At 62.9% G+C, this 26,062-nt stretch overlaps 1 protein-coding gene across 1 annotated transcript in view; it reads left to right on the forward strand.

Annotated features, from left to right (window-relative positions):
• Positions 1 to 4,946: 4,946 nt before the first annotated feature.
• OSBPL5 (oxysterol binding protein like 5) overlaps positions 4,947 to 26,062 on the forward strand; it is a 51,197-nt gene continuing 30,081 nt past the window's right edge. Inside the window, exon 1 of the mRNA XM_035013509.1 lies at positions 4,947 to 5,055. The gene's annotated coding sequence lies outside the window, so the exon portion shown is untranslated. The remainder of the gene's footprint in view (positions 5,056 to 26,062) is intronic.

Below are 26,062 nucleotides of genomic sequence, written 5' to 3' on the forward strand. Positions count from 1 at the left end.
TGGGAGCCCGCGGCTGCAGGTGAGTGAGCTGGCCCTGCCCCTCCAGGCACCATCCACCCTCAGGGCATTTCCCCATGCACGCCACCCCACCTTGCAGCTGTGCCCGCCGTGGTCCAGCTCCCTTCTCAATGCCGACTGCTCCGGAGGATGCTGCAGGCACTGACCCCACGCAGGAGGGCCAGAGGACGTGTCTGCCGGCCCGGATTTGCACCTGCCAAGAACCGACCATTAGGTGCGCGCAGGGGTCCAGGCATGGGTACGTCAGCACGTCCACTGGCACTCGGCACCGCCTGTTCCTCATGAGCCCCAAAGCCACGCCAGCTTCCCCAGAGTCTGGACATGGGGGTGTGCCCTATAAATAGCACCTTCTCGTCCCCCCAGGTAGGAGAATGAGTACTGTCAGCAAGAGAGTGGGAAATTACCATCAGGTGTTTGCCTGGACCCTGGGCTCGGATGTGTCTTTCTGGAGGATGGGTACGTGTGTAAGAGAGACAGAGGAGAGGGAGGGCACGTGTGAGGGCCACGCAGGCAGCAGGCCTGTTCAGGGAGCCCCAGTGCAGTGGCAGCGCCCCCCCTCCCAGCCTTCCGAAGGGAGGTTCTGCTGCTGGACTTCCCAGGCTTCCCCGAGAGAACAGAAAACAGCCCCTGCTTAGTTAGCCCTGACACCTGCTGGGTGACTCAGCTCCTGAAGACATCAGCATACCGTGTCTCCGTGGGGAGAAGGAGAGCCACGTCAGGGGACACGGAGCCTTCCTGCTCCTCCCCGGGCCCCCACCTCCTGCTCCACCTTCCACCGTGGGACTTGAAGCCGTGGACACCAGTCCCGCCCAGTCTGGAGGAGTGGAGAGGGAGAGCCTGCCTCCTGCCCTGGGGGGGGGGGGGGGACACGACGCCAGGGGGCCAGCCTCAGCCTGTTCCCAGTTGCCTGGCCCGAGCTGATGGCCTACCCTCCCTGCTGCTGGGAGAATGGTGACCCCCAGCTACAGGGAGCGGGGGGTGCAGTGGGGTCACACGCGGAAAATGGGAACATGGTGCCAGGCACAGAGTGAGAGACGGATAAATGCCACAGTTGTTTTTATGATTAGCTGCCATGTTCTGGAGACCATGTAGGCTCCACATTCAACATAACACACTGGCTGTGGGCCCCAGGGCCCAGGTGAGGAAACAGACTAGGAAGTGAGGGGTCTCACAGCAGAGACGCTTCCAGAGCTTCCCTGAGTGGCCGGTAAGTTCTGCAGGCCACGCCCCGGGGGTGGACCTGCCCTTGGGGAGCAGGGAGGGCCGCTGGGCCCAGGCTCACCTGCCCCGCCCAAACCTCCAGGTTGTTCCACTGCTGCCCAGAGTAACAGGATCAGGGCCCAGCTAGGAGTAGGGGATCCCACGCATACCCGCATGACTTGGGCCTCAGTCTCCTCAGCTGAGAAATGGGGAGAAATCGTACTGCAGCCCCTGCTGGCTCAGAAAGCAAAGGTAAGGATGCGTCGGCACCGCACCTGGCTCAGCTCTCCTCCCCCCCGGGCCCTTGGCCCATCAGCGCCTGGCCCTGCAGAGGCCGGAGCGCCCGGCAGCCCCTCCCTGCACGCACCTGCTCTGAAACGCGCCCAGGTGTGTTCTGTCGTGTCTGGCTACCCTAACCCTCGCCAGGGAGTTAGTCAGGTATAGCGGGAGGGGTGGGGGCTTGCGAGAGTTGCTCCCTGAGCCTGACTAACCAGGCCACAGGGTGTAGAGGCTGGGAGTGAATCCTCACTCACTGTGAGAGCTTGGTGACTCACGTCCCTGCTCTGTGCCTCAGTTTCTCCCATTTGTCAAACAGAGCCGATCACGACAGCGCCTGCCCCATAAAGTGGCTGGGTGGTTTAACTGAGTCAATGTGTCTAGAGCCCCTCAGCATGGAACATGAGATAGGGTGGGGGTCTGTCAAAGGAGATCTTGGGGGGCTGAGCAATCCCCAAGGACCGGCCAACCACCCAGAACGAAGGCCTGACCCCAACAGTTAAAAGTTTCTTCATTCCAGAGCAGGGATTCTGGGACCAGATCGTCCCCGTTACGGGATGCAGTCCCGCGTGGCGACGGGTGCCTAGCGGCATCCCTGGCCTCCACCTACTAGAGGCCAGCAGTACCTGCCCCCCCAGGTTGTGACAACCAAGGACGTCCCCAGACATCGCCAGCGCCACCTCGAGGGGAGGCTGACATTGCATCAGACTTAACTTTCAGCTGTACCCTCCTTGCCCAGGAGTGAGGTCCACCTGTGCAAAGGCGCTGTACACGTCTTGCTTCTCACGGGCAGATCCGTCTGACCCTAAAACCAGAAGTGAGTAAGAAGCCAGTGGCTCTTGTGCAGAGACACTGCAAGTTCTTCCGGGGGTCAGCTCAGAAGTCTGTTCCCGCCCTGGCGACGCGGGGACGTGGGGACGCTCGGCCGGCGAGGAAGGGAAGCCACTCCTGTTGGCCCCATTTCTAGGTGAGGAAAGCAAGGCAGAGCATTGCAGGGCCTTGCCCACACCCCCGCGGCTCCTAGGCAGCTAGCCCCCCGCTCTGCTCAGCCCCGAGCCCCTCCTCAGTGTCGTTTCCTGCACGGACCACAACACACATACACCACCTCCATTTGACAGGTGGGTAAGCTGAGGCCCAGAGGAACAGGTCACCTGCCCAGGGACTGAGCTGCTTTCTGGAGCATGCTGTCCCTCCAAAACCAGGCAAGAACCCGGAAGGGGGGCTTTCTGGAAGAGTCCAGTGCTGTGTCCAGCAGGGTGGCACCTTCCTTGCTTCCCATGCAGCCACCTGCTGATCCATCCCAGCTGATCCGGCTCCACCCTCTGACCCACTCCCCCCTTTGTCATCTTGGGCTGGGGTCATTTGACCAGGTGTCCCTTTGACCTCTGCCCTCAGCAGTCCCATTTCGTGAAATCACGCTGGCTTCACGTAGCCAGCCACACCAGTGACCGGAAACTTTCCCTACGTTGGCCCCTGAGACCTCCGCCCCAGGGGAGAACAGCTTTGTTTTATTCCTCGGTCCCCTGTGCACTGGCCCGGCAACCAGCAATTTGCCGGGCTCCAGGCCACCACAGCCCAGCTTTGTGCAGAGGCTTCGGAGAGTGAAGAGTAGTCCCGGCCAGTGCCCGTCAGCCCCGCACAGGGCACGGAGCAGACCCTCTCCTGAAGGGGGAGCCGCTTGTCACAGGCCACTGAGCTGGGGCGGGGAGGGGGGGGGGCACTGTGGCCCTGAGCATCTTCTCTGACCAGTTCTGCATCCGAAGGCCTTGCAAGGTGACTCTAGGGTGGGAGCAGGCTTGTCCTGGGGATGAGCTCAGAGCTCAGGCAGGCACCCCACCTCCGCCCATGGCCCCTCTGATAACCATCAGTGGCTGGTGCTTCTATGCCCCCGGGGGGACCACCACCTGGTCTAAAGGGTGTGCATGGTGCTGAGGCTGGGGGAAGGGGTTTGGTCCAGGCCACCCACCTGGCTGGTTGGGGGCAGAGCCAAGGTAGACAATGGCTCCCCCCCAGTGCCCTCTCCAGTCCCAGGGCCTGAAGGGGACCCCACTGGGCAGCCAAATATCCCGGGCTTGTCCCACAGTCCTGCCTGGTGGTCCTGCTGCATCCCCCTGACCATCAGGCTTAGCGGCTACTCTTGGGGCACTCTTGGCCCAACATAAAATGAAAAGGTGGAAATGCACCTGTGGGCCAGAAGCTTCAGACGTGGGAAAGGAGGCTGGGGCTCAGCTGAGGGTCAATCCCATCCCTCGGAAGGGAAGGGACTGAGTGAGGGTTTCCTTTTGGAAAAGGCTCTGCGCCCTTGCATGTCCTACCTCGTCTGGGGATGCCTGGAAGGGGCCCAGTTCACCCCGTCTTGGCCTCCGAGGGATAGATGCTATCCAGAGGCCCCTGGCAGTTCTGAAGACTGAGGTCCTAGAGCACCTCAGCCTGGGGGGCCAGGGCTGGAGAGACCCTGGGGCCAGCGAGGAGCTCACACCACTTTAGGGCCTATAGGTGAGGGGCTGGGGAAGACCCCCACCTCCTCAGCTTCCACCCACATAATGAGTGTCTTTTCTTTCTTTTTTTTTTTTTTTAAAGATTTTTATTTATTTATTTGAGAGAGAGAGAATGAGAGACAGAGAGCATGAGAGGGAGGAGGGTCAGAGGGAGAAGCAGACTCCCCGCCGAGCAGGAAGCCCGATGTGGGACTCGATCCCGGGACTCCAGGATCATGACCTGAGCCAAAGGCAGTCGCCCAACCAACTGAGCCACCCAGGTGCCCAGAATGAGTGTCTTTTCTATACAAGAGGGCCTCAGGGTCTAAAAAGGCCTCTGGGAACAGAAGGATGAGGGGGCGTACACAGAAGGAAATCTGCAGGAGGGTGGGTTCCCAGCAAGAGTCCCGAGGAGGAGGTGCGGTTAGAAACATGAGGTGTGACCTAGGGGTCCTGTTTAGCATACCTGTAGGACAAGGACAAAGGGCTCCGGTTTCCGGGGTAACTCATGTTCTGGTGGCTTCTGTCCCCAGAGGAAAACTGATGACAGTTTCTGGGTCCCAGGAAGAGAGAGGGGGCACCCTGGACTGTGGCTAGGGTGGGCTGGAGGCCACCAGGCATCCGTGACTGTGGCACTCTCTCGCACCCGTAAATGGGAGGACCCCTCCAGGCTGCCCCCGACCCCACCTCGGCTCAGCACCATCAACCCTGCCCAGCGGCCCGAGCTGCGGCAGCGGGAGCAGCCCCCGGACCGGCTAGGGAGAAGGGGAGCAGTGGAAGCCTGGGGTCCCTGTGCCCCGCTCCAGCGCCGGGGATCCCGCCCGGGTTTTGTGGCCGCCGAGCCCTCCCTCCTCCGCTCCCCGCTGCGGCCCCCTCCCTCCTCCTCCCTGCTCCTCCCTGGCTCCTTCCTCCAGCGCCCTCCCTCCTCCCCGCCCCCTCCCCTCCCCTCCCATCCCTCCTCCCTCTGCCGCCGCTCCCTCCCAGGGCTCCGCGGTTGGATCAGTCCTCTGGCATTTCCTGCAGCCGGGCCGCGCCGCCAGCTGAGCCCCGCGCGCCCGGCCCGCCGGCACCGAGTCGCGGCACGGTAGGGGCAGGGGCGCGGCGGCCGGGGGGGCCGGGGTCGGCCGGGGAGGCGGCCGGGAGGGCCCGCGGAGGGGCCCGGCGGGGCCGCGGCCGAGAGGGCCCGGAGCGTCCGGCGGGCCGCTGGCGGCCGGCTGGGGGAGTCGGGGAGCCCCAAGCCGCGGCCCGCGGGGGCCGGGGGACTGGGGCGCAGCCCGGCGCGCCCCGACAGCGGCCTGGCGGGGAGCCCCCGGGGGGCGCAGGGCGCGTCCCAGGCTCGGGCGGGCGGGCCGGGGCGCTGGTGGGGCCCGCTTCCCGCTTGTCAGGACCTGGAGGAGCCGGGCCTCGGAGGTGGGGGGCCTGGCCGTGCACGCCCCCGGCCCGACCAACCCTGGGTCGGGTCTGCATCCCGCGACTGGCATCGAGCGCCGCTGTAGGCTCCTAAGGCGGGCGGCGGTGTCTGGGCCCACAGAGTGAGAGGCTGCCTGGGCTGAGGGAGGACCCCTGCCTCACCCACCACCACAGCCACCATCTCTAGGCCACTGACACCCTAAAGATGGGGTCGTCGCAAGTGTTGGGGGGCGGCAGGCATGAGTCTACAGGAGGGTCCTGTGCACCTGAGGATCCTCGGGAGGGTGGGAGGTGGGGGGGTGCGCTGTGAGCAGCCCCCAGGGGCCACTCACCAACCTGGGCTCCCCAGGCACTGCCCCTCCCCCTTGTGGGCTGCCTGCCGGCAGGAGCCAGCTGGACTTGGGATTTGGAGTGTCTGGGGATGTGGCCAGGTCCTCCGGTGAGGTAGGCTTCTCTGCCCCACACGTCCTTGAGCGGAGCCAGGCCAGGCCTTGCTGCCCCAGCTGGTTGGATTTCTGCTCTTTTGCCATCTTGGGATTTTACGAACTTGCTAGTCTGTCTACACAAGAATCTAGGTACGTGTCTGCCCTTCTGCCCGAACCCCTTCAAAATGCCTTTGACAGGCGGGCCGCTGGGATCGTCCCCAGGTGCAGCCCCCAGGCCAGGGACAGGCTCGGGGTGTCACAGCTAGGGACGTGGGCACAGCCTCTGGGTTAGATGTGTGTGTCCTTGGATCTGCGTGCACGGTGTGGATCCAGGTCCCAGAGCGCAAAAACCCTGCCCTCAGCAAGAGCAGGCTGAGTGGTCTTTCAGCTGTGTTTTTACCCCCGTTCCTTGGTTTTGCGGGGCCCTGAGGCTCCTCGAACTTGACAGGCTTTGCAAGCGGCAGGCAGTCCAGTCTGACGGCCCCCCTTCAGGCTTCAAGCTCCCAAGCTGCGGATCCTATTGTGTGTGGCACGTGTGCGGGGCAGGGGCCGCGGGGTGCCGGGGAGGAGGCATCCAGTGGGTCTGTCTGCTGTGTCTTACCAGGCTGGATTTAGAAAAGGTGACAAAGCAGATGGGCCAGGCGAGGGCCCTCTGACCCGCCTCGCCGTGGGGAGTTGCGGGGGTGGGGGGCTGTGCAGAGGCCTGGGCAGGGCGTCCTGGAAGCCAACCGAAAGCTCCTCCTTCCTGGGCCCCAGGGTTCGGGGTCTGCAACGAATCTGTTGTCTTCAAAGCTCTGCTTCTGGCTCTTGACAGAACGCCGAATGCAGCCCTTCCCCCTTTGCGTGGTATTTACTATGCTGGGAATGTCCGGGATCCATGTCCGTCTGAAAGCTCTCTTCCCGGAAGCTTCCTGAGCCGGGAGAGCAACCTGACAGGCTCCGCTCTCGAGGGTCTGCCCTCTGTGAGGAGCCGCTGGTTTGAAGACCCCTGTGCGTCTCTGACAGCTGTGCTCTGGGGGCTTGTGCTGTCTGCCGGTTCCGTGGTTGAGCCAGCGTGAATGTGCATGCACGCACATTGCGGTGTGCAGGTGGAGGGGATCTCACCCAAGGGGACAGAAGCACGCCCCGCCCCCTTTCCCATTCGTTGTCCCAGCGACAGGTGTGCGGCTGCAGCTGAGAAACCGTGCAGACCCAGCCCCCAGTTGTAGGGGTGAGGCCTGAACCCCAGGATGGGGGCTGCAGAGGGCCGAGCACAGGGTTGCACAGTGTGCGACAGGAGGACCCAGACATCCCGACACTAAGGGAACTGTCGGATGTGGTTCCCCCGTGGGGTCCCTGGGTCGGGTGGGAGTGGCAGGGTTGCGGTGGTGCAGAAGGACAGTGCTGTGACCTCCCAGTGGTGGCCAGGCGTGCTGCCCAGGAAGGTCCTCGAGCTGCTCACAGCCGCCCCGAAGGGGGCCGGATTTGCCCCGTGACCTACCAAGCCTACAGGTCTAGGAAACAGAACTTACCACCGAAGGATGAGCCCTCTGAGGCTTTGCACTGGCCTGGGCTGGGTTGGTGACCCTCACGGGGCCGGCTGCTCGTCTGGGGAGATGTCTAAGCAGATAGTGGATCTTCTGCATGGCAGGGTAGTGATGGTTGAATACAAAGAACTTGGACTTGGGAGCGGGTGGTTCCGAGCCAGGGCCCTGGGAGCGTGTGCGGGCGGGTGTGAATTTGGCTTCTGCTGGCCTGGCGTCTCTGCCAAGGGGAGTGGGCACCAGCCGTGTGGTCAGGACCTGCCCATCGGGGAAGCAGGGCTCGGGCAGGGCCGGGGGCAGAACAATGGGTCCGGCCTAGAGTTCTTTGTCTAGCAAGGTAGCTGGGGAATAAGCCGCCCAGCGCAAGGAATGTTGCGGGCCCAAGGTGTGGGGCAGCCAGCAAGAGCTTTAGGGATCCATCGAGAGGGACTCCCCACAACCGGGATCACAGATCTAGGAGATGCGGGAGCAGGGGGGTGTGCGATGACCCCTGGGAAGGGTCTCAGAGCTGTCCGGCCTGGCCCTGGGGAAGCCCAGGGCCACCGAAGGACTAGCAACATTATCTAGGCCATCAGGCCAGGGAGAGACAGTCCCCACCACTCAGGACAGGAGCTGGTTGGGTGGCTCTAGGGACTCTAGGACCCCAGGGGGCCTTTGTCGTGACTCTCCAAACCAGTGGTTCGCTAGCCTCCGGAGGCCACCTGACGGCCTCTCTTCTGTCCTGGGCTCTCCTCCAGCAGCTCAGACCGCACCAGCCACCCAGCAGGCTCCAGTCTTGCCCCTCTGGTCCTCCAGCCAACAGCCAGCATGATCTAAAATATAGACTGCATCACATAGCCTACCTGCTTAGAGTCCTCTGTGATTCTCACTGATCTCCGAATAATTCCAGACTCCCTTCTGGGCCCCACGAGGCCCTGAGCAGCCCGGTCCCTGCCTGCCTGTTAGCCCCCCCACACCCGTGCTCCTGTGCATGGGCATCGAGCCCCAGGCCCAGCCTCTGTTACTCTGGGGCCTTTGCATTCCCTGTTCCCTCTGCCCTGGGTGCTAATGCAGCCCTCAGCTCGGGTGTCACGAGCCCCTCTGTCCCTGACAAGGTGCCCATTCCGAGGCAGCTGTGCTTTGTTTTCTTAGCAACACTGATCCATGTCCGAATTACCTCCATTCTGTGTTTGTTTCATTGAATGACTAGATGTGGAGAAGGCAGTCGGCCCAGAGCCAGGCCTACGGCGGGCGCTGTTAGCATGTGTGGTCATCATGCCCTGTTGCCTGACTGTTTGCTCAGGGCCTGGCACGTAGTAGGTGCTCTGTGCTCATGTGAAGCCATAGGATTGTCCTTGTCCAGGGAGCCAGCGTCTTGAGCATGATGCTCGTTCTGCATCTCCCGTCCCGGTCCCCTGGCTTCCCCAAATGGCTCACATTCGAAAGGCCCAGCTTGCCGCCCTGCCCAGGGCGCCTGTCCTTCCGGAATTATAAATAGAGTGCATGCAGTGGCTCACCTGGGAGGGATGTCTGCTAGTGAGGAGGATTGACCTGCCCGGGCCCCCTCTGCTCCTGATGGGGATGAAGGACTCAGGGGGAAGATGAGGCCCCCACAACTGAACAGAGTCCACCCCATGATGGGGAGTTTTATGAGGCGTAATGAGACCGGGAAGAGGGATCTGGGAATACCCCGTCCCACAGGTTACTTCCCTGTCTAAGGCCACGGGAGTCTGGAAACCAGGCACAGGCCATGCTCTGTTGTGGAGACAGGCAGGTCCCCAGGAAGGCAGAGGGAGCGGGGCCCCCGCGGGCCAGCAGGCGGGCTGGGTGGCGCCTTTGTCCCTTGGCCACAGCCACACTGGGAACCGCGGCTTGCACACAGGGAAGGGCGTCCAGGCCCAGGGGAGGGAGCTCCTGTGGTGGCGTGGTCCTGCTGCCTCCTGGGGTGAACGGGCGCCAGGAGGTCGCTTAAAGGGCCAGCTGGTGCCGAGAAGGTGGAGGGGAGGGACGCCCATGGGATTTTCCTGCCTGCCTATCGGGGCAAATCCGGCAGAGGGCCCCTTAGAGGGCCCGCGGCTGCACATCAGGTTCCCTGGGCCACAGCGGCCTGAGGGGACCAGTGAGCAGCAGAACAGCTAAATGGGAAGGCCAGATCTGCCCTGTGGGACGGCCCCCACCCCACTTGTCCGGAAGACCCCCAAATCCAGAGCCTGGGCCAGGGGGCTAGACGGCCACACTCAGACCTGAAGTCCCCACGCTGTGGGACGAGAACCATCACCAGGGGCCCGTCAGGGAAGAGCCCTCCTTCCGTCACTTACGGTGTCAGCGGAATGTGGGTTTCTGCGCCTCCGCTTCGGGAGGCCGCTCCTTCGCCGTGGAGTGGGGGTGGGCTTCCGGCTCTTCTCGTCTGTACCCTGGAGGTGGGGAGGCCTTCGGGACGCCCAGGGGTCTGGGGCCCTTGCCAGCATGGCCCTCCCATGGACCTTGGGGCCGTGGGCTCCTCACCCCAGCCCCGGGAGTCGGGATGGGCGCTGCCCTACCCTCCCGCTTGGACCCTAAAGACCAGAGCGGCTGTTTGGGTTTGGAGGACTGTTTCCACCTCTCTGCAGTGGCCCCTTGAACAAAGCCCTCTCGGGGGCCCCTGGGCTAGCAGCATAATCCTGGATCCCCGCCCCCCACCCCGCCCCGACCCCGCTGGGCTGCTGCGCTGGGCTGAGCAGGGCCGTCAGGTGGCTCAGCAGCCTGGGTGTGGAGCCACAGAGATGCGTGGACCTGGGGCGTCCGGGTGGGGGCGAAGCTGGGCAGGGGGCTGAGGCGTCGATGGTGTCAGGGCCCACGGTGGATTTGGAGGCCTGGCCAAGGAAGTTTTGGCTCAGGGATTCTTAACCCCAGTGCTGGGGCAGGAGTCTCTTCATTAACCCAAGGCCAACTGCACAGTGGGACCGCGGGGGTGCTGGGGAGGGGAGGGAAGCTGGGACTGTGCATGGAAGCCGAAAGCTGAGCCATAGGTGTGGGGAGGTGGGAGGGGGAGAGGCCTGTCACCTGCACCTCTCTGCCTTAGCATATGCTGTTCCCTTGCCCAGAAAGCTCTTCCGACCCTAGGACAGACCAGATGTTTGGGGAAGCTCAGGCCCGGCCTGGCACCTTCTCTGTGGAGCCCGTGGTCTTCGGGGTGACCTTGCAGGAGTCCACCTCACCCCCTCTGTCCTTTCCCTTCTTATGTGTCGGGCCTCCTGCTCCCGGTCTGACCCCCTCCCATCAGAGCCCCCCCGGCTCCCGCTTCCCACTCGCTGGGAAAATGTCATTTGCTTTTTTCCTGGCCAGTCAGTGAACTGCTGTTTCTGTTTACTTGGTTTGGGTGTTTTGTTTTACGCAGATAGCTGGGAGCTCATTAAGCCGGATACCCTGGTCTTGTAAACACGGCCTCTGCAGAAGGTGCTCCCGACCTCCCATGGGGGCTCTGTGGATGCCCAGAGCCTGCTGGTTAGGATGTGGGCTCCACGGTCCACACTGGCTGGGAGTCCCTGCTCCTCCTCTGACACGTCTCCGGCCAGAGGGCCCCTGGGCAAGCCCCTGGAGCTCCAGGCCTTGGTTTTCTCATCTGTGAAACGGGCGTCTCAGTGGTGAGAACCGTGCGGGAAGTGCAGGGCTGGCCCACAGTGAGCACAGGACCCAGCCCGCCCTCCTCCGGGTTCAGGTGCTGCCAAGCCGCTGGGCTTTGGAACAGGGAGAGACCGACTCCTTATCATCAATTAAAACTTTGATTAATGGCTAATGCTTGTGAAATGTTTAAACACAGGGACCACACAAAAGAATACACCCAACCCCCACTCGACCAAGGTCGTGCTGTCTGGCTCTGTTTGCTTGGGGTCTAAGGCCTGGCAGGATGAGCAGAGCACAGAGCCCTGCTCCCCGGAGGCTTTCCCAGCCGACCGCCCAGCGGTGTTTTTATGTTTTGACTATATATGGATGCATCCGCAAACAAACGCAGGCTCCTCTGGCTGGTGTCCCCTTCATATCCTCTCATTCCCCGTCATTCTGGAGTTGCAGAGAACTTGCAAAAACACATGTACGCAGCCTTTTGCAACTTCTTTTGGGCGGTGCAGTCGCAAGCCGTGAGTCCCTGCTCATCTTCCTTGCTCTGTGTAAGGAAGGCACAGTTGATTTCCATTCTCCCGTCCAGGGACGTTCAGCTTGTTTCCATTTTATTCCGTTTTATCCCAGGAGCGTGTTTTGTGTTCTGGTCTCATTGAGCACATGGGTGGGAGCTGCTCTGGGCCATTGGCCTGAAGTGGGGTCTCGGGGTCGGAGGGTGGCCACCCGAGCAGCCCAGCTGGATGTGGCCAAGTGGCCACTGGTGATGCTGTTGGGAGAGGGGGGAAGGGTCGGCCTCCCCCCCCGCCAGCAGCTGGGGCAAAGGACACATAGCAAGTGTGGAGCTTACGTCACAAAGCTTTGTGCATCTGGGGTCTTCCCAGGGCCCAGGCCCAGGGTGGGTGAGCAGGGGCTGCGTCTCCTAGTAGGGCGAGGGTCCTGGGCTCAAGGCGTACTTTCTTAGCAAGTCTGCTCACTCTGCTGGCCCTGGGGTCCCACCCGGCGCACCTGTCCCCGTGGGAAGACCAGGGGCTCTCCCATCCCATTGGAGGGAGATGCCATCCCCCCGCCCTGCCCTCCGCACGGGGCTGCAGGTTGAATGGCTCTTCCCAGGGGGCACACGTGACAAAGATGTTTGCCAGGGTCCCCCAAGGGGTCTCTCAGTGACCAGCACGCCCTGTTAATCAGAAACAGCAGATATATGTAACATGATGACTCCAGTAGATGACACTATTGTAGACTTAAAATATGATAAGAGAGTAGAACTTAAACCTTCTCACCTCCACAAAAAAGATGAATACGCAAGGTGACAGATATATTAACTGGATGGAGGGAGTCCTTTTAGAACACGTGTGGATGTGGAGTCATCATGATGTGCGCTTTAAATATTACAATTTTATTTGCTGATTATACCTCGATAAAGCTGGGAGCAAAAGTAACCTGACCCAGAGCCGACCAGGGTCCAGGGAGCTGAGGTCCAGCTGAGTTCCGCTCCGAGCCGGTCAGAGCACCGAGGCCCCCAGGTGGAAACAAACGTGGCCACCAGCCAAAGGTGCGCGATGAGGGGCACGTGGGGGCCACACCCCAGACCACGGTGTTCCCCTCCCTCCACAGTGGCCCTTTTGAAACCAAACGTGGCCTTTCCTCCAGGCTGGGTGTAGACGATGCACCAGTGGGCCTCGCGTGCCCATGTTCGCTGACCTTTCTCTAGGGCAGCTGTGTGCGGAGTCCTCGGGGCCCCCAGGCTCGGCCCTCCTGCCCTGCGCTCTAGAACTCTGGCGGGGGCGGGGGGTCTTCCAGGTCCCCTGCCCCTCCCTGTGATCATGCCGCATGGGCGGCTGCCGCATTGCATCCTTGGCCCGGCGGTGTGGGGCAGGCGGAGACCCCCCCCCCCCACTCAGAGGAGGAGGAGGCACTCAGCTGCAGTGCCCGCGGTACCTGAGTGGGGCCGACCGCGGGAGCTTCCTAAGTGGGGCCTCTACTCCGCAGAGCCCTGCCCAGAACCCCAAGGGCAGCAAAAAAGGGGGAAAGACGTCGTCCAACCAAAGCGGACGTGGGTCCATCCCTCCTGGTGCACCGGCTGGGGGTCCCTCTGGTGCGTCCCCCACGCGGGCCCACCGCTGACACCTGCCGCGGGGCCCCCGTCAGCCTGCCCTCCCCCCGCCTGCCAGAGGGCCGCCCCGGCCGGCGGGCAGTTTTTACACCACGATGGAACGCATGGCAGGGGAAAGACACGCAGGCAAATGACTGTCCTCCCAACCCGATCATTATTTTGAACTGTGTCTGCTTCTCAGTTATTTTTAAATCTCGAAAGCACAAGGAATGCGCTGTTTATCTCCGGTGCGCCTGCTTCCCCCAGCGTGGCCATCCATCACGTCCCAGCCTCGGGCCCTTGGGGACCCACTCCTGCGGGGCTGGAGGGGGTTTGCCCCGCTGAGCAGCAGACCTTTGAACACAGTCAGTGGAAATCTTTCCAGAATGAGTTAACACCCACAGGATGCCTGGCAGCCTTAAGGTGTGGGAAGTCATTTAACCCTTTCCCGGCAACAATTCATTTTACAAGTGATGAACGATTTTTGAAGGGTTTGAGATGAACTCTCTTTTAACCCTTTGAACACGCCGATACAGCAAGCCCTCCTAGCATCCCTGTTTGATAGATGGGCACACCCGGACTCGAAGAGGCAAGAAAACCTGCCCGAGACCACCCAGCGATGGTGCCGAGGCGGCTGGGAAGCACCCGGCCACGTGCCCCCCCACCCCACCCCGACAACGCGGCCGGGACTGACCGTCTCTCTACTAAATGGCTGCAGACTCCTTTTCTTATGCTTCTTGTTGGAGGGTTGTTGGTTATTTTATTTTCTTCTTTAAAAAGCCTGTTTCTGCTTCTAGCCTGCTCTTGTCGAGGCAATGAGATAAATAAGATTGTCGGAAACGTGTGCAGACCACGAGAGCGAGGGGGTGCTGCGAGACAGCCTGAGATCTGTCTGCGAGTCGTGAGCGAGGCCGCGAGCGGAGATACTGACTTAGTGGCTGAGAGGCTTTGTTCTTGGCATGCTCCTCATTCTCGCCAGGGCCTAGCGGGGACCCTCACGGTTGTTAGCAGCAGCTGACAGGTGTGCAGTGCTCGCTCGGACGCAGCCCTTCGGTGTGATGCACAGGTGTCCGCTCCGTTCAAGCTCGGGAGAGGCCCGGGGGCTGCCGTTTTCCGGTGCAAAACCAGGGCTCAGGCGGTCCGCCCCTTGCCCACCCGGCCAGCCAGTGAGCGCCAGAGCCCTGGCTTGTCCAGAAGCTTCTCAGTCCGACGCCGGCGGCTTCGCGTAAAATGTGGGCCAGGGAGGGGACTGCAGAACAGAGGTGTGGAAGGCCAGCGTTTCCAAGCAGGCAGGACTCAAGCTTGGACCCTACAGGTGCAGCGTGCATGGTGGGCCTGGTTGGTCCGGGAGGGTGGGCGGGGCCCCGCCTGGGACTGGCACCCCGGCGGCCCCGGGTTCGGACCCAGGTGACGGGTACGGTGCTTGTCCGGAAAAGCTCATGGAGCCGAACGTCTGTGTGGTTTTCTGTATTTACATTATGTTTTATGGCTGAGACCCCGGGAATCGAGGCTGGGTCGGCTCCGGTGGAGGGAGCACAGGCCCCCGGCCAGGCGGGGACCCCACACTCTGAGCGGCTCCTGGCATTTTCAGGACAGCTTCCGGGGGCTTTCTGTGGCTTAATCTGTCCACCGCCGCCTCTACGGCTCTGTGAATCCACTCACTTCTTTTTACATAAGCAATTTGTATCTAGAAAGAACCTTTCAGTTGTTGCTGCAGCTAGGAAATCCTGTCACTTGTAATACAGAGCAGAGGACGGAACGAAGCCAGCAGCTGGCCGTGTCCACTGCAGGAGCCCAGCGCCCCAGCGGCCTGGCCCCCCTGACACAGAGGTCGGCAGGACAAAGACCAGACTCTCCTCCTTGCCATGGTCAGGAGCTGGAAAGAGAATGTGAAGAGAGGGACGCCGTCCCCAAGGCCAGCGAGGAGCAGTGTGGCCGCTGTCTCCAGCTTCGTCGGCTGTCTGCGCACGTTTCGGGGCGCGCAGGTGATGAGCGCATTTGGAGTCTGGCTCCGGGGGCAGAGGGGGCCCTCAGTGGCCCATTCCAGGGGCTTCCAGGGGCTGGCCTAGTGGGACAGACGGGCTGCCGCTCGGACAGCGGGAGGTGGCCCCAGCCGTGGGGCCGCGGTGTTGCTGCGTTGCCTGGAGACCCCTCCCCAGGTGACAGGCTGGCATCTGTGGAGTCATGGGCCGGTTTTCTGCTGGGTTTCAGCTGGGACGGTGCCTCGGCTGCACGGGGCTGGGAGGCGCGTGTGAGGGGCTCGCGGTGGGGGGCGCAGAGCAAGGGGCTGATTTGGACGTGACTCAGACGGGGAGCAGGGAAGGTGGTTGCGTTTAAGCAGAGCTGCCTGCTCTGTGGAGTGGTCACTCTCCTCCCGTCTGGATAGTGTCCGGCGGCAGAGGGGCCTCGGCCTCGTCCTTGGGGCAGAGGAAGGAAGCACCCACTCAGCTTCTGTTCACGCCGTCCTTGCTCACAGCTTTGACCTTGAACTGAGGGCCTGTGTGCTGCCAGGGGCTACTGTAACAAAGGACCACACCCTGGGCGGGGGCCTAAAACCACAGAAACTTAGTCTCTCCCAGTTCTGGAGCCAGGAGTCCAAAATCCAGGTGTGGGCAGGGCCCTCTTCTTCTGGAGGCTCCAGGAGAGGACCCTTCCTGCCTCGTCCGGCTTCCGAGGCTGCAGGCGTCCCTGGGCTGGTGGCCACATGGCCCCAGCCTCTCCCCTGTCTTCACGGGGCCCCTCCCGTGTCTCTCTGTGTCCCGTTCTCATGCAAGAGCATAGTCATTGGGTTGGGCCCACCCTCCTCCTGTGTGGCCTCGTCTTCACTTGGTCCCATCTGCCAAGACCCTATTTCCAAAGTTGGCCGCATGCACGGGTCCCAGGGCTAGGATGTGGACATATCTTTGAGGGGGGACACCATTCAACCCGGGAGAGAGTGGCCACAGCGGGCAGCAACCAGAAGCTCGCTGCGACCTGGAGAAGGGAGAGTAAGAGCTGGGCTCAGCTGACCGGGGTGGTGGAGAGGAGACAGATGGTTCCGGAATCACGGAGGTGACACAGGTCGGGTCACACCGTCTTCCCAGCATTCTTGGGTGTGGGCCCAGGGGCTGCCTTGTTTTACACACGAGAGGCAAGGAGCCAAGCAGGTGCCCAGAGCTGAGCTGGGAATGAACAGAGGGTGTGACCGCTGGGGGGACGTCCCACAACAAGGGAGGGGCTGTGCCCCGCTTCCCCTGCACCAGCGTGTCCAGTGGGTTTGCACAGCACCCACCCCCGCTGGGCACAGGCCACTGGCCCCGGCACCAGGGTGCGGGAGACTGCGGTCTTTGGCCTCCTGGCCCCTGACCCGCCCCGAGACACGAGCCCCTCCCAGCTCCCAGCTCCCCGCGTCCTGCTGCAGCAGCCGGCCGGGCCTGGGCGCGTTGGCCATGCCCACATCTGGGCGGCATCACAGTTCTGCCCCCAAGCCTCCGAGGCCAGGAGGGGGAACCCGAGGGCAGGGCAGCTGTGACCAGGGCGCTGGGGACCAGAGCACATCCTTCAAAGAGAGCCACCTCCAAACAGAAAAGGAGAAAACAGTGCCGTCTGCCCTGGGGCCCTGGGGCTCTGAGCCCTGAGAACAACTCCTCAGTGCCCCTCTGCTGGGGGGGCTGTTTCGGGCACACGCACACACAGATGCGCGCACACACGCACATGCACACAGTCTCGTAGTCCCGAAGCCCTTCCTGCCCAGATCCGGAGCGCTGACACCGGGGTGGCCGGGCTAGCGGGGGGCATGGCGGCTGGTCGGGTCACTCCAGATTAGCTGAGGGTGCGTGGCCCCGTGCACACACGCTGTGCGTGCCTGCGTGTGGGTGTGCGTGTTTGGGGAAGGGGCGGGTGCACAAGGGAGCGTGAGGACCCCACACTCCTGTGCGCCAGCACCTGGCCCCCAGAGCGCACAGATAGTGTCCAAGGACCAGGCTGGCCGGCTCCCCAAGCTGCCGGGCGCCTGGCCGGGGCAGTGGCTGCCGGTGGACACGTCAGGTCAGGGAGGGGTGGTGATGATCAGACAGGGAGGAAGGGAGAGGAGGCTGCCCTCGCCTGGGGGGAGCTCCGACGTGTGCTGGGCAGGGGTGCTCGGTGGCACTGATGACCTGCGGGGGGTGGGGGCACTGTTGGAAATCGCACCTGCCCTGGGCAGCCAGGCGACCGAGTGTTAGGGCCGGGGCCTCGGAAGGGGGCTAAGCTGAAGGCCTGGGGGGTCCTGCCGGTGGTTCTGCAGCAGGACCCTGGCTGGGCTGGGTTCCCAGCCACTGGGGGGGTCCACGCCGTCGGGGGGCTGCAGGCCACAGAGTGGCAGGCCACTGGGACGCTCAGTGGTGGCCACTTGCTCCTCTTCCCCGTCGTGGTTACGCCAGCTTTGGCTCTTCAGCACCTCCCCCGTCTCGGGGAGGGTAGGGGGCCCTTCACCTGGCTGGCTGTCACCTTTTCGGCAGAGGTGCCTGGCTCCTTTTTAGTCTTTGAAACTCTGAGCCTTCCTGGAGGGGAGGGACTCCAATGTGCTCATTTCTTCTCTTGCTTTAAGCCTTTTAAGAAATTCTCCCTTTACGCCTTCAAGAGAAAGCTTTCAGCGTCTCCTCTTTCACTGTAGAGCATGGAAAATGTCAGATACACACAGAAGCAGAGGGGACGGCGGAACGGAGGCCCCCTCGGCACCCCACTGTCGCTGACGCCAACCCCAAAGGCGGCTGCATCTCATCCACCTGAATGTGGTTTAAAATAGCCCTCTGTGCTCACCCCCCCAGCTCTCCCTCCACCCCCATGTTGCCCTTCTTGTGCCACCTGCCTTTATCCCCGCCGGCAGGGAGCGAGGCGTCCGAGGAGCACAGCCTGTGTCGCAGGAGGGGTGGGAGGGCGCGGGCCCCGCAAGGCTCCCCTCCAGGTCTGCACCCCGTTCCCAGGACAGGGCCCCGAGGCCATCCACACCCAATGCTGCAGAGCACAAGACAGCGGGGAAGGTTCTGGAGGTCACACCCCAGAGACCCCTCATGAGCTTGAGGAGCTCCCGGTGGGGTCGAGCCCATCCTCCCAGAAGACGCCGTTTCCTCCCTCCCAGAGCGGTGGGCTTGTGGGGCCAGGGCCCCCAGCCTCTGCTTCCTCTGGTGCCCCCCCCGGCATACCCCCAGTCTGTTCTTGGCCACTCAGGCGAAAGAGAGGTCAGTGGTTCAGCCCAGTGTGGATACTAAGCGCCTAATGTATACACATCCCGGTGGGCTGGACAGCCCCCCCAGGAAGCAGTCATTCGCACCTGCTATGTGTCCAGTGCTGGCTGGGCACTGGGCGCCCAACGGGCGGGACCTGCCCCCGGGCCCTCCCGCACCCTCGGGCCCCCTGCCAGGCCTTCCCTCCCATGTCCCCCGCGTCCCCCGCGTCTCCTGCAGGATACAGCGCCTCCACTTCTCCTGACTTATTTTCGGCCTGGTGATGGCTCCGCTGGGGGCGTTTTCCTACTGTAAAGCCACACGCGCTCATTGTGGGGCCCGCACAGATGGGGGGGCCCCTTGTCACACACACTAGTTTACACACAGACGGATGGCGACAGGCCTCGTCATCGGGGGCCCCCCGGTGCTGTGCGCAGCCTGCTCCTCACACTTGGCGCCCCTCCGAGCCCCCCGTTGCAGACGCCGATCCCGCTGCCCTCCTGTGGCCACGTTAGTGTCCTCGGCACGACGCTCCTTCAGTTGCTAGCACCCACCTGTGCGTGGTGTTTTCCCTCTGAAAATAACACCGCAGAGCACGTCCCTCAGGCAGATCGAGGGGATGGGATTTTATTCCCGATGCTAAATCTCTGGAAGTCGGATCACTGGCTTAAAGGATCCGAGCGCGTGATGGTTTGCCTCACGTTTACAAACGGTCCTTCCTCTCTCCCTCCATCTGTCCGTCATCCGCCGTCCACAGCGCCTACCTATGAGCTGGGCCAGCGCTCAATGCACTGGGCTGACCTGCAGGGTACAAGGGGGGGGTCCCCAAAGCGGAATGCTTCCCACCGACCAGCAGACCGTGATCTGTCACTGGGGTCGGGCCTCAGTCCGTGACGAGCCCCCCCACCCCCACCCCCAGGCAGCTCAGGGTCAAGGGCAGCCCCTCACCAGGCCCTCTGGGGACACACAGTATTAGACACGTCCAGCCTGAGGGCTGCCTCTGAGCAACCCCGCTCCAGCCTCTGCCAGGCTCCGCTCGGCCCTCAGGACCCCCCGTCCGGCCCCCGGCCCCAGGCAGGTGCCCAAGGCTCCGCAGCCAGGACGACACCCACCCCTGGTGCCCTCAGGACTGGGCGAGGCGTGCAGCTGGTCACTCGTGTGTGTTGGTGGGAAAGCCGCCTCTGCCAGGATCCGCCGTCTCTTCCCATTTTGGAGCTGGAGGAAGACTCGAGCTCATCAAGTCCAGCTGCCTGGATTTGCCTTGGGGAAAACTGAAGCCTGGGGGTCGTGTGAGTGGGCAGACTCCCCAGGAGCCGTGCTGGGGCCCAAACCCTCGCTGGTCTCGCCCAGCCTCGCCCAGCCACACTCGCCGTCCCCACCCCGAGGAGGTGCGATCTGTGTATTCATCATGGGAGACAAGGCAGGGGGCACCTCTGTCCTCCGCTGAGCCACGTCTGAAATCCCAGCCCCTGCGCGCTGGGTGTGGTGGGAAGGAGCGCGGGAGGCACGTGAGTGAACAGAGGTGCTGACCCCCTACGGTGAGGGGGGCTCCACGCGGCCTGATGCTCGTGCGGTCTGTGCTTCTCTGTGCCAGACGCTATTTCCCAAGCCCTGCAGGTGCCCCCAGGCTCACCCCACCTCCCGAAAAGAAATCCGCCCGCTCCCAGGAACCCCGGCATGTGGCCGGTGCCCACCAGCAGCTGAGCAGTCCCGCCGGAGACGCATGGCCAAAAGTATAGTGGAAACCCAGTGTGGAAACAGACAGGGCCAGCCCCGACACCCTGTCTCGGGGGTCCAGCCTCCGTGCCCATGGGGCCTCCTGGCCTCCTCCCAGGCTGGACGCTCTCCTTGCATCTTCTCTCACCCCTACTCTCAAGGGCCCCCCAGGTCCACTTCTAAGGCCCCCTTCCACCCTCCCACAGAGAGCACCCTGGCTCCCCTCCCTCCACGAGCTCCAGATGACGGCCCAGAGAGAGGTGACGGTTGGCTCTCTGGGCTCCTGGGGCCGAGGCGCTCGGGCTGTTGTGGCCCAGGCCGGGCAGTGGGCGGGCCTCTCTCTGGGAGGCCCGGTTCACAGGTGCAGCTGCACCCAGGGACTGTGTTTGGAGCGTGTTTTCTAGCTGATCCCTGGATAGCTCCCAGCCCACCCAGTCCCCTGAGTATGCTGGCGGTTGGCACGACCTTCCTCCGGTGACAGGTAAAGGCGTGTGATGAACCAGCACCCATTCCAGAAGGTCCTGGGCCCCCTCCCTTGCCCAGCCTTGGTGTTCTCACCAGTAAGTGCAATTGCTCTCAATGGCACTCGATTCTTGCTGGTTTGGGCAGGGTCTAAGGGCTCGAGTCTGGGATACTGCAGAAGTTCGCTTCCACCTGGCACCAACCCCCAGGATGCACCGACCCCCAGGATGCACAGGCCCCGATGAGCATGGCCGTTCCCAGCTGCAGGGTCCCGAGCTGGTCCTGGGCGGACGGAGACAGCCAGGCTCGGCACCCAGGGGCTTCATGCAGGGGATGGTTGGAGCCCTGAGGAGGTTAGTCAAGGGGGCAAGGGGGTAAAAGTTGGCTCTGCTGAGGGTGATCGGGGGCAGTGAGGGGAACTAGTGGGTCATTGGCCTAACCCAGGTGAGCACGGGGGGCCTGCACAGGTGGAAACGGGGTGAGGGCCAGGTAGGGTTCCTGCAAGCAAAGGGGAGCAGCGCGTACCTGCCCGTGGTGGTTGCATCATGGCAAGCCCCCTTCACCCCATCCCGAAGGTCTCCACTGGGCTGGGCGACCCTGAAGCCCTGCAGGGAGTTGAATGGTGACCTCCAAAAAAGATAGGTCATAGTCCTAACCCCAGGACCCATGAATGTTACCTTACTTGGAATTTGGAACTTACAGATGAACCGAAGTGAAGGGTCTTGGTATGAGGTCATCCTGGATTATCTGGTGGACCCTAAATCTAGTGACTTTTTTTTTTTTTTTAAAGATTTTATTTGAGAGCGAGAATGAGAGAGAGAGAGCATGAGAGGGGGAGGATCAGAGGGAGAAGCAGACTCCCTGCTGAGCAGGGAGCCCGATGCGGGACTCGATCCTGGGACTCCAGGATCATGACCTGAGCCGAAGGCAGTCGCTTAACCAACTGAGCCACCCAGGCGCCCAAATCTAGTGACTTTTAAGAGTTAGAAGAGGGAGTCTAAGACAGACACATAGGAGAGGGGCCACGTGACCTCCAGAGGCTGGAGGGACACGGCCACAGCCTAGGGACATGTGGGGCCCCAGGTGCTGGAAGAGGCAGGAAAGACCCTCCCCTAGAGCCTCCAGCAAGCGCGGGGTCCTGCCCACACCTGCGGTTTGGACTTTCAGCCTCCAGAACTAGGGCAGAATAAACTACTGCAGCCAAGCCGCCCAGCGTGTGGCCATCTGTCACGGCGGCCCCAGCACTCGCGTGCACCCCCTCTTTGGGGACACTTGTTAGTTCTCTTCCAAAAGCCTCGAGACCCAGTGGAGCCACCTCCCCCACCGGCCTCCTGTATTGTCAGCGGCTGACACGGGGCCCGGGACTTGGGGTTTGCCGCGGGGCTTCTCACCTGGAGGAGGAGGAGGGGGCCCAGGCCCTCTGGTGGAGCCCACCGGGCCTGACGCCTCACCTCCACTGGCCATCATTGGCTCTGGGGGGATGTCCAACATTCTGCCCCGGTTAGAGGGGAGAGCCTGGAGGGGTGGCCATGCGCTCTCCCCATGGGGGGCCCTTCCACACACCAGATGACCCAGGAGTCTGACCCCATGTGGGGCGGGGGAACCACTGGGAAGCTCCCCCTCCCCGAGCACCACCCCCAGGGGCTGGGACACGCTGCCCCTTGACACCGAGCTGAGGCTCTTCCGGACTGATGCAGGTCCCCAGGGCTGGGTTCCCTGGGGCGTCCCCGAAGGCAGGTGTAGATGGAGGGACCGACCTGGCAGGCAGGTGTCCGTAAAGCCCATCCTGACCCAAAAGGACATGTCATGACCCGGGGCCAGCCTCCTATCACTCTTGGTGTCGTTTTTAGCTGTCACCTGCTGCTCATGAGGTGCCTGTTGGTGCTTCATGCCTTGGAACTTGTCATCTCCTAGTGTGAGCAGTGTGTCCAGGAACAGACCCGAAATGTAGGGCTCAGAACGTTGGGGAGAAACCTTGCCTTCTCATCTCCCCTGGGGGTGGTTTCTTAGCCCTGACAGCTAGGGGGGGCCCAGCCTTGGGGACCCGGCTCTCCAGGGGTCTCTGGACCCTTCTCCGCGTCTCAGTGACTCCACCAGACTGCTCACAGGCGGCAGGATTTGGGGCTGGGTGGCCGCCGCTTCAGCATCTGTAAAATGGGCTCAGCATGCCCACCGCGCTCCCAGAGACAGGGTGGTGGGTCCTGGGTCAGCGCCACACAGCTTGGGGTTAGCCAGGGTCCCGCAGAGATGATGCTCAGTCGTGAAATTCAGCTTCTTAAAGAAGACACAGCGCCCCTCACCAAAAACTGCCGATGCCATGTTCCTGCACACCGCCCCCCACCCCCCCACGGCCCCGTGGAGTGATGGGGTTTCGTACTGTATCGCTTTCGTGGTTGAGTACACGTCCCCATGTGGACGGACCGCTGTGCGCTTCCCCATCCATCAGCCCGTGGGGAGCTGGGCTGCGACCACGCTTTGGCTATCTCGAACATGTGTGTTCACGTTGCTGTGGGGACCTATGTTTTCATTTCTCTCTTGGCCTCTTTGGGGACCCTCGGCATGCCCCCACCAGGTTTCATGGGTCGGGCTGTGACACTTTCTCAGCGGGAAGCTGGGCGCCCTCATGCGGGCTTTGCTCAGGGCTGGGGACGGTAGGCTCCTGGGTCCGAGGAGCGAGGGGTCTGGTGGCCGGGCCTGGGGGCCTGCGGGCTTGGCCACCACATCCTGGAGACGCCAGGTCACCTTTCTGGACCGCCCCCTACCATGGCAGGTCAGGAAGAGGGTGCTTGGCTCTGTGCCGGCCTGGTCCTGCTGGACTCGCAGGCCCACTTTCTGTGCCAGATACGTGACTTCTGACGGAACCGGTTTCCTCGTACGCCGCCAGGGAGGGGCAGGGGCAGGGGCGGCCGGGACTGCAGGCTGTCCACAGCCTGCCTCGGGGTCACCGGCAGCTGCCGCAGTTGGTTACCCCAGAAGGGCCCGGAAAGTAGGGCTCCCCCTCGCGCCCCAGCAGCCGCCTGCCCGGCCCGTCAGCAGGGGAGTAAGGCCTCATGCTAGAGGCTGAAGCCAGGGGGCCTGGGGCCATGCGAGACCCCATCGGCTTCACCTGGGAGAGGTGCGGACAGCCGCTCCCCGGATGAACACAAACCCAACGGGCCTGGCTGCACCGGGGTGGGAGTGTGCGGCACATAGTAGGTGCGCAGGGCTGTGGGAGGCCGCCACAGTTGGACCCACTGCGTGCAGAACTTGGAAGTGGAGGTGCGAAGGACAGCCGCCCCCCCAGCAGGGTTGTAGGCTCTCCTCCAGGGCCGGCAAGGCTGGGGGTACAGCAAGGAGTCCGCAGGCGGTGGTCCAGAGGACGTTCTGTCCCTGGAGCTCCTGTTCTGGCTCTCACTTCAGTCCCAGCAGATGTGGGGTGGTGCCAGGGGCCCAGCATCACCTGCCCCAGGCGAGCTGGGAGTGGGGGGCCTCCCCTAACCGGCCACGTACCCTGGGCCAGTCAGCCCCTTCTTGGGGCCTCAGTTACTTCCTCTGTGGAATGGAGAGGACAGGAAAAGGGAGCATTTGGGGTCTTTCTGCTTTCAGGACGTGGATCCTCCCAGCCCCTGGACAGAGTGGGAGGCCGAAGGGTGGGATCGTGCCTGCCGCCCACCTGCTGACTCATTCAGCATCCGGTGCCAGTGAGGACACAGTGCCGGGTGGCATGTGCACGTTGGTGGAGCGTCTGCCTTGTGAGAAGTGGGACCGATCGGTGAGGAGGGAGTTCCCAGTTTATACAAGGATTCACCTCCGAATCCCGGGAAGCCAGGCCTCCCTCCGGCCCCTCCATGCCGCTCAAGCAGTGACCGAACCCCCAAACCCCATATGAAACCCGTTTCCACCTCAGTGCTACGCAGGCATGAGCTTGAGCCCTTCTGGAAGCCCCACTGTGCGGGGGACCAAGGGCCAGGGGGTTGGACCCGAGCTAGGGCAGAAGGGAGTCCGGGGTCCGTGTCCCGTCCCAGTGCGGGTTCTCCTGGAGGAAGCCGGGTGCCGCCCATTTCCAGGTGAGCCCAGAGCAGGGGGTTCCTGGCCGCCCGCACTTGGGTTGAGAGACACGGCCTGCCATTGGCGGGAGCGGTCACCGCTCTGGATGGCGTTCTCACACGTAAGGAGTCCTCGGTGGCCCCTGCTAGCAGTGGAGACTCAGCGGGCCGTGTAGATCCAGAGGCTGGAGAGGAAGGCGGGGGTGCTGCTCCCCTAAATGAGCAGGCGGGGCACACAGGACCAGTCTTAAGGCTGGGAGAGCCTGAGTGCCATTTGTAGGAGCAGAGGGGACGGCTCGGGGCCACTGTTCTGCTCCGTCCAAGGCAGGGAGGTGCTCCCGCCCAGATCTGGGGCCTCGTTCCCTGCAGAGGTGAGACTGGGGGGGTTGGTTAGGAAAGGAGGCTTCACCCTGACCCGGGGACCCATGAGGCCATGGGTGTGTGGAGTCCAAAGCCAGTTGGCATGGAGGAGGAAGCCATAGAATGGTACCCGAACGGGCGGCCGTCGGGCGTGTGTCTTCTCTATGATATATTTTAAAGAGTTAGTTCTTGGCATAAGTTCAGTTGTTGACCTGGATTTCTGATCACGCTTCTGTCGACCTGAGCCCTCCAGGGGCAGGAGGCAGCTGCAGCTGGACGGTGGGGAGCAGGGCAGGGGTCTGCAGAAATCCCACAGTGTTCCAAGGACGTCCCACCTGGACCGTGCCCGAGGCTGGTTCTGGAACATGACTGCAGGGTAATGACCACACAGCGTCCACCAGCCCGGATATCCCCGGGCCACCAGCAAACCGAGGGTCCCCGCGTGCACGTCTGCCCAGCCACCCGGTCGCTCCAGCTGTGTCTGGAGCCCGCCCCTCCCCATCACGGCACCAGGGTGGTGGCTTCGCCGTGGACGGCTCCCTGCGCAGGGAGACTCTGCCGGTTCCTGCGGGCCCTGGCGCCGAGGCTTCCCAGGACCCTGTGCTCCTGAAATGCCAGGCTTCCTTCTTTAGGGCTTGGCGTTGCCCACAGTAATGGTTCACATGTGTTAGCAAGCAATGTACCCGACTGCCGCCGCCTCCCCACCTGCTGCACTTCTGTTCTCGCGGTGGGGCCCCCGGCGGAGATGGCGGCAAGAAGAGAGAGCAGCATGATGTCCAGGTGTATTGGTCAGGGTTCTCCTGGGCATGTGTCTGTGTGTCTGTGTGTCTGTGTGTGTAGGCTGCTGCAAGCCCAGAGGACGGGGAGCCAGGGGCCCCCAGCAGCCCCCCAGTCGCTGGCTTGATGCCGTGCAGCAGGTGGGTGGGAGGACATGGCCCATCCCCGGGGTCCAGGCTGCCCCTCTTTCTGACTGGGGAGGGCCCCGAGACCAGGCTGGGCTGGTGGACGTGGTGCAGTCATGAAGCTCCAGTGACATCCCAGACCCGGCCTCGGGCATAGCCCAGGTGGGATTTATGTTGTGGGAAGACCCCACATGCCCAGCAGCACAGGACCAGGGGCTGTGAAAAGGGGGTCCTTCAAGATCGGGGTGCGTCCCCCCACGTGTGTCAGGGCACCGAGCAGCTTGGGGCCAGGCAGGCTGGCATGTAATAAGATGACCCACGACAGCCCGTGAAGGACCACCTTTCCCTGGAGAGAGGGCGCAGAACCGTCCGGGCGTCCCTATGGGCCGCCCCATCCTGAGATGCAGAGTGGAACCCAGC

This window comes from Mirounga leonina, unplaced genomic scaffold, assembly GCF_011800145.1.
Source record: "Mirounga leonina isolate KUSES-001 unplaced genomic scaffold, KU_Mleo_1.0 Mir_166, whole genome shotgun sequence".
Taxonomy (NCBI): domain Eukaryota; kingdom Metazoa; phylum Chordata; class Mammalia; order Carnivora; family Phocidae; genus Mirounga; species Mirounga leonina.